Source organism: Pholis gunnellus (genome assembly GCF_910591455.1).
Source record: "Pholis gunnellus genome assembly, chromosome: 15".
NCBI lineage: Eukaryota > Metazoa > Chordata > Actinopteri > Perciformes > Pholidae > Pholis > Pholis gunnellus.
In genome coordinates, this window is record NC_136542.1 from 3917222 (window position 1) to 3925463 (window position 8242).

The following is an 8242-nucleotide window of genomic DNA, read 5'->3' on the forward strand; positions in this document are numbered from 1 at the left end:
TTATTTATACATTGTCATTCTGGTAAATCAAACTTTTTATGTCATAAATTTCTTAATTGTGACTTTGAAAAACTAAATATCTCATAACTGTGACTACGTATCTTAACTTCGTACATCTATACTGAGTCACAGATATGAAAATTGGAATTGTTTAATAAGTCGTAAATATAAAAAAGTATTATAAAATTGTCACAGTATCCAAAAAAATGTGTGAGACATTTTCGATTGAAGCACTTCCTCCTCCTGTTCCCATAAGTGAAGACGAGTGGCTCGGCTCCACTCATCTATTCATGGCCCGCCAGCTTCTACATCTCTCATCTGGAAGTCCTTTTTTTTCCCAGATAGGCCCATTATCCTCTGGGCCGAGGCTCCGGAGAATACTGTCCCTGCTAATGGACTTCCTCCACTGAGCCGAGCCAGCTGGAGTAACAGAATCACAACAGCCCGACTGCTCAGCAACGCCGTTAGTCACACACCCGAGAGCCAAGACTGCCAACTGCCCTCTGCATCGGGGCCCTCGGCTGGATCCTGATGACTCCGTCGTCTGGGCAGGATCCTGAGCCCGAGAACCCAAAACCAGCAGAATATTATCTGCTAATAAACGCCTCACTGGAGCACATGGAGACCTCCGACGTGATCGCACAAACGTCTCCTGTGACTTTGAAAAAGCTGTGTCCATGAGGCTGAGAGAAACTCTGAATAATTCATCATGTTCCGATTTATTGTAGCTGTGTGTGTGTGTGTGTGTGTGTGTGTGTGTATGTGTGTTGTTATACTGGAATGCTGTAATGTCTTGGAATGGTGCACCAGTGTGCAAATGGAAAAGATGTTCCAGCTGGACCCTGTGAGGCCAGCAGGCAGGAGTTTGCCCGGTTTAACTCTGCCCACCTCAGGCTTTATGTTCTGCAAAGCTGGCAGGGAGAACATCACCTCCTGGGGTTTTATGGATTTCATTGTTTGTGTAAATACTGAGGAAATGATGACCACGAGGAGGAGGAGGAGGATGATGATGTGAGAGTGATTGTAAGACGCTGAAACCTTCATCTGTTTGGTTTGTTTGTTCAGTACCGGCTAAGGCTCCACGAGTGAGGCTCAACATTTACTGATGGTTTGGTTCAGACATGGTCCCCTCTGGAACACAAAACCATTCTAGGTGGAACCCCCTGGGTGGGTTCTTGATGACACTATCAGAAGGTGGAAAGGTTCTGGGTAGAACCTCCAAGGAGGGTTATGGGTGGAACCATTAGACCATCGAACAGGTTCTCTGTAGAACCTTTCATCAGGGGGTTAGGGTGGAACCTTTTTACAGATGGTTCTAGGTATACAACCCTTTATGTTTGGTCCTGAGTAGAATCGTCTGGGAGAAAACCTTTATAAAAGGTTCTACCGGGAACCTAAAAGGGTTCTCCAGGACAAGCAAGAAGAATACAAATGTTCCACCAAACGCAACATGGACTTTACCATCAGCCTCAGCTGTGATTTTCACAGTTTGAGGATTGTAGAAAAGATTTATTTTCTGGACTTGTTATCTGCTGACTGTGCCTCGTACAATCACAGGCTTACTATGAAACACACACACACTGACAGCTGCCCGCTAAGCCGCAGAAGTATACAGTAAAAAGTGTATTATTACCCGTTTCATAGAAAGTATCATCGTAAAACTGTATTTCCCTGGGAAACTATTTCTCTATTTGTCATCTGATCTGTTTTTTATGTTGTCAGAGATGTGAGTTTAGAAGGTGTGTGTGTGTGTGTACACACACTACGGCTGCCTCTTTTCTTTCCTCTTAATCCACCATGTGCCTTGTGACAACACGGCCTTCGGTGGCTCCCAGTCGGCCCCGTCAGCTCACCAATTTCCACCCATCTTGACATTCACATTAGAGTGTGCTTATCTCCAAATGCAAACTGGGCTTCATGTTATCTGCAAATATTTCCTCATGGTTTTGTAGCCGTTGCGATTCAGGTGAGTGCTGGGTGTGGTTTAAAACCTAGTCAGTGTACTTTCCTGTTCGAGTGTCTGTATCCTGTAGCTCCACCGATCTGGTGGTGTGACTTCTATAGAAAAACAAACCACAAGTGATGCTTTGTTCCATTCAGATGTCACTTGGAAAAAAGCTGTATCTGCTGACTAATGAAGAAACCAGTTGTTCTTATTTAAGAATATGATGCAGCGACTTAAAGAGAGAACCCAGTCTCGGAAAGACAGCTGGGAATGATGTGGTTTGCGTTTTCTGGGTCCCTTTTTCTTTTTTTTTGTGCTGGTAGTCAGAAAATAACATATACGGTTAATGCAGACGTATACGGTCGCATTGAGTTATTTCCAGCAGATGAACATGAGTTTGGTAGCAAAGATCTACAACATGGAGTCTATGCGTCACATTTTGGTGTCAAGTTCCTCAAAAAAACAAAAAACTTCCTCTTAGACAAACTATTTGGCACCAAGAATCACACAGGTCTATCAAAGAAGAGACACAGATGTCATTGTCTTAACCTCCAGGTTCCTCAAACTACCAACTTCCATCTATTGTTCTTCTTTGTCCATCAAACCTCTTCGTTTAGCATGTTAGCCTGCTACCATCTGCTAATTAGCACTAAACCCAAAGTACAGCTGAGGCTGATGGCAATATCATTAATTTTGTCATGAACAAAAATATTGGACAAGTTCATATTTTGACCCTCTTTAATTCACTTACTAACAGGGCACATAAACCCATTACACTTTGGTTTATGCATAGATTAAACAAATACGTCTTTATGCTAAGCTAAGCTAACAAACCTAGTTGTAGCTTCATATTTAACCAACAGAAAAGAGAGTTGTCTCAGTCTCCTCAACCAACTTACAACAAGAAAAGCAAATAATTGGCTTGTTTTGAGACCTGAATACAAAACTCCTCGTGCACCATGAATGCTTGATTGTTGGGCCGATGCACTAAAAAGACAGAGTTATAAAACTTGCCATTGGCTGATGAAGACTTGTGACTTGCCCCGAGGGGTGTTTGCTACAAACTGAGCTTCAACTTTTTTTTCCTGCTGTGAAAACTTTTGATCATTGAATCGACTGTTCGTGTCCAAGTGACTTTAAACGTGTAACGCTGTTAACAGTCCCCTCTGGTCTGCAGTGAAGCAGCATGGGAAACCTGTGCTCGCCACATCAGGACAGAAGCTTAGATTAATTCCTGCAGCTGTGCTGTGTGTGTGTGTGCGTGCGTGTGTATGTGTGTGTGTGTGTGTGTGCTCTCTGACACTCGATGTTTGCAGAACACACTCGCACGCAACACACACACACAAGACTGAGCATGTACATCGGCGAGCCTGATGATCACTGGTTACAGCCGCGAGGCAAATGGCTGAGTTTCCACTATTATCATAGAGGAATTCCATAGAGACTTACAGGACTTTCTGTGTGTGTGTGTGTGTGTGTGTGTGTGTATATTCACACTGAGAGCTCTGTGTTTTTCTTCTCATCTTTCTGGAAGATGTGTGTGTGAACATACTGCGACTTCTGTTTGTCTTTGTTTTTGGCTGTTTGGGTGTGTGTGTTTGTTCGTGTGTGTGTGTGTGTGTGTGTTTGTTCGTGTGTGTGTGTGTGTGTGTGTGTGTGTGTGTTTGTTCGTGTGTGTGTGTGTGTGTGTGTGTGTGTTTTTGTTCACTTTTCTGGATTCGCCATTTTGGCATAGTTCTCTGAAATGCCAGAAGTGATTCTCAGCGGAACAAAAAAGCTAGTGACAGTGTGTGAGTCTGCAGAAAACACACACACACACACACACACAGAAAATATATTCTTTATATTCTAATATCCTTTTACCCTTTTCCTTTGACCTCCTCAAAAACCTGAGATGAGAGATTTTTGCTCACAAAATATATTTAATTACAGCCTATTAACATTTAAAACACTCATTTTGTATCATAATACAATAATAAGAAACCTTGAAACATGAGTTATAACTTAAAATGTGCAGTTGGCTTCTCAGAAAGTGGGATACTCACTGTCATACTTATCAACATATATAGCTGCAGATTTTATTATTTATTACTGTTTATTAATGATTAATTATTGTTTATAAATGACTTATTAACATATGAAAGACCTGATGTGTATTACTGTTTATCAATGACTTATTAACACTTATAATTGCAGACTTTGTTTTATTTTTTTTACAATCTGGCAACCCAAAAGCTTTTCTCATTCTTGACCTCATGATTTAAAACTTCCTTATATTTATTATTATATCTATAAAGCAGTAGTAAATGATTTATTACATTAATAAATACAGTATAAACAGTGAGTTATAATAAAGTGGTGCCTTTTTTCAGTTTGTTCGTGCTAAAGAAAAGACAATAATCTTCATATTCTGTATTTTCAGCTGGTTGTGAACAGTGGGCTGATCTTTTATTAAACTTGAGTAATAACAGGCCAACTTTCTAGTCCCGGTTCCCACCCAGTATATTTAACTTTGCTCTTCTCCACGGCCAATATGGGAACGTGGAGCTTTTGTCTCTCCACGAGTCTCAGGAGAGGGATTGTTGACACGAGCGGTTGACTGACTCACTTGGAAACGCTGCGTGCAGCCCTCGTTTCCTCTCCTGCACCCAGTAATCTAGACATGACCAAGCCAGTTAAGGGCTCCAGGTCCAGAGCGTGCAGGATTCCCCACAGAGCTGCCAGTACCAACACCTCGCCATGACTGCTGTGTGCTTTCCTCCCCCCCCCCCCCCTCCCCCCGCCGCCCTCGTCTCTGAGTGTGCAGAGACTTTCCCTCTCTGCTTTGGGGCGTCACTGTCTTTCCCAAAGATAACAGTGACAGCAGCGCCGCGAGAGGCGCAGCTCTGTCCGTACGAATGAAGACAAATATCTCCCAGCCTCCGGCCAGATGTGGCCCCTATCTCGGTGACCTTCCCCTCTCTGTGTACACAAGCTGGATGCTGTCGGGATGGAAGGGATGGAACAGCAGCTTACATGTATAATGAGATTAACCTCCAAGTGCAGAGCTTCAGAGAGACAGCAGACACAGTGCATAGACCTCCGCCTGCAGCCGGTTGGACTCGTTGATTTCAGTGCATTTGTACGTGGGGATTAAAAGATGAGGCTCTTTTCGAACAGATGACGTTTGATATAAAACCAGCCACCATTTTTACATCGTCATTGATGACGAATCCTTCATTTCGGGGCCTAATGTGTTGCTTGGTGTTGCGTGAGTCTTCTAATGCTGAAAAACACAACACCAAAAACCAGGTTGTCTTTTAAGTATTTATTCTCTGCGCAGAGAAGGTTCAATCATCACAACAGAATGCGTGCAGTCTCAGTGAGGAAGAACAAAGACAAAAGTGAACACGCTTTCTTTATACAGAATGAGCGGTGGGGGCCGATGGCCAAGGTTACAGACGTTTGGTCTCAGACTGATGGGAACAAGAATGGAAAACAAACGGTCAGCAACCAAAGCAAGGCCTTGGTGCTGGAACATTCTCATACAACACAGTTAGTTATCTCTGTGAACAGGCAAGGGAGAATTATTGTTTTGCACAACAGAGACACGGTGAAGTTCAACAAAGTCCAGAGCAAAATGACTCATGCATTAATACAATATAATGAGTATAAATATATACTAACGTTCAAACACATTTAAACAGAAAGCCAAATCCCTGAAGGTGCAGCTCTTGCTGGGGGAAAGTTTTTGATCAACCTCACTGACAATCTAACTTCTCAAGGTTCTTATAGAAAAGAGAGATTAGGTCATATGAATTGGGAAAAGTGGAATTCCAGCAACTTAGTATTTCTCTTACATAAAGTTTTGGGACTCAGAGGAGACAAAAGGGGAACGGTCAGAATTAAATCAGCAGAGCCGGAGATAGCTTGACTTTTAGTCCCTAAACTCCAACATCACTGGATCCTACATTTCCCATGATGCATATTGTCTTTCATGAGACCCGCTCACATCATTCTCGCTCCCAGGCCTTTGCTTTTCAAAAGAAGATGAAACAGGTGTTGGGTATTAAGATGCAACACTGGATGTACTTCCTCATAAGAATAATAATAACAGTTTCATCGTTGAAGCTGCGAACCGCCCGCGTAACGCAATGGAGAGATGTGATAAAACATGTGTTTATCGGGGAGAAGACTGGTAAAAGACTACAGTAGAGAACAGACATGTTAATAATATATAATCACCATTAATACAGGCATTGCCGTCATTCTAGTCACCCTTTTTTCTAATTTTTTTACTTCCAATTGTATTTATTTTCATTATCATGATGGAATTACGTATAATAGTATATGCTTCTCCTCCAAGTATGTTTTCTGTAAAGTGCAAACAAATCTTGTTGAAAGATAAAAAGAAGCACATGATGCAATTTTTATGAAAAATGTTACAAATAAACCAGTTCGTGTTTCATCACAAGAAAACTTCTGCGCCATGTCTTAGATTCTTTTTACTTTTACTTGTAACATCCCGCCTGAGACCCAAGATGTTCATCCACAACGGCTGCTTCTCTCTTACCGTCGGGCATGTAACAATAAAGAAGTTGAAATTGAAAATAATGGCCTAAATGCATCACAGATGAATGACGCAACATGTGTGCAGCTGCAGATGGATTCATTCATTTATTGATTTCCCTGTACTCAGTGTTGCCGCTCCCCCCGCTGACTCTGGATCAGGTTTCTTGATGTTTCTGATGAGGGAAAACTTGGCACTCCTATTTCCTAATGTTGTGTTGGTGGGCCCAGCTGTGTGGACGCCTCACACACACACACACACACACACTCAGTGTATGGCTGTTAGGTGGAGCTGGATGAGCTCATGCTGTGGGCTGTTTTTATGTTTCTTCCACCAGAATAAGATGAGAATATTTCAGCCTCCTCAGCTCTGTTGTGCCTCTGGGGTGTTACCGCTCCGTGCAGCCATTTACAGGCCGTTATGGATTTTGGAGCGGGGGTCCTCTCAGTCTAATGTATTCTGCCGTTTTATTTTAAAGCCTCTGATTTATTCGAACACTGAATAAGTCATAGTTGCAGAGGTCATCTGCGCAAATCCAGAGTTATCTCAGGAGAAGTTGAATATTCATGACGCTGATGTTCAAAGACTGCGTATCCTTTTTTTTTCTTCGTGATCAATTCAGCTGCTTAATATGCTCGGTGTGAGCTGCAGGCTCTTCATTTAAATGCATAATTCAAAATGCATGGGCAGAATAATGGGTCTTCTTATACAGGGAGGATAAATAAGTTTCTATTTAGATCCGTGCTGCAGGGGGAGCAGTATGGAAGGAATGAAAGGGTCAGTTCACTGGAATCAATATATTCTGTGGTGTCTAGCCATGCAGGTTGTTTTAGTTTCATTAGTCAAGGTTTTGATTTCAATTTTCATTACAGAGGAAATATTCCCTTTTTAAAAGTGTTCACAGTGAAGCCTGAGGATGGTGAAGGGTAACAGGGACACATGCAGAGAGAGATGCTGACAGTCAGTTTTTGAATGTCATTTTTGAAAACTTGGAGCACCACAAGTTCAATTCCATTCAATGGAGGAAACACTCAGATCATAAAGTCTAAAGTCCTGCATTCAAAAAGTAAGTTACAGAGGGCAATACAATCCAGTATCGAAAGCAAAAGTATTACTTGTACATGTAGTATTGCAATAAGAGATAATAAGCATGAATTCCATATTGTGGTTTAACTGCTTTACAATCTGTAACAATCTTACAATCTTACTTGATAAACTGATGATGTGTTGAATGTAAAATCTTCAATATCAAATAAATGTGAAGAGCAAAAAGTAGCTAATTTCCCTCTTAAATGTATTCACTTATCAGAAAATGGAAGTACTCAAAGTATTATCTCAACATCTTAAGTACAGTAAACTGCTTTTAATGCTGACATTACACAAGGCCATTTAGACAAGAGGAGGGTGACTAAAACACCAAACACAAGCCTTCAGTGTGAGGGAACACGTGCTTCATAAGTAATCACGAGCAGAAGTGGATAAATGTATCTGTCATCATCATCTCCCGTCTGATCTGCACCTATGTGAGGCTGAAATGATGCAGATTGAACAATGTAGCCAATGGATGGATGGCTGGTGTGTGTGTGTGTGTGTCTGTGTGTGTGTGTGTGTGTGTGTGTGTGTGTGTGTGTGTGTGTGTGTGTGTGTGTGTGTGTGTGTGTGTGTGTGCGTGTGCGTGTGTGTGTGTATGTGTAGAGGAGGATGATATGCCTCGGCGCTAGGACCGTGGCTCTGTCGGTGCGCAAATC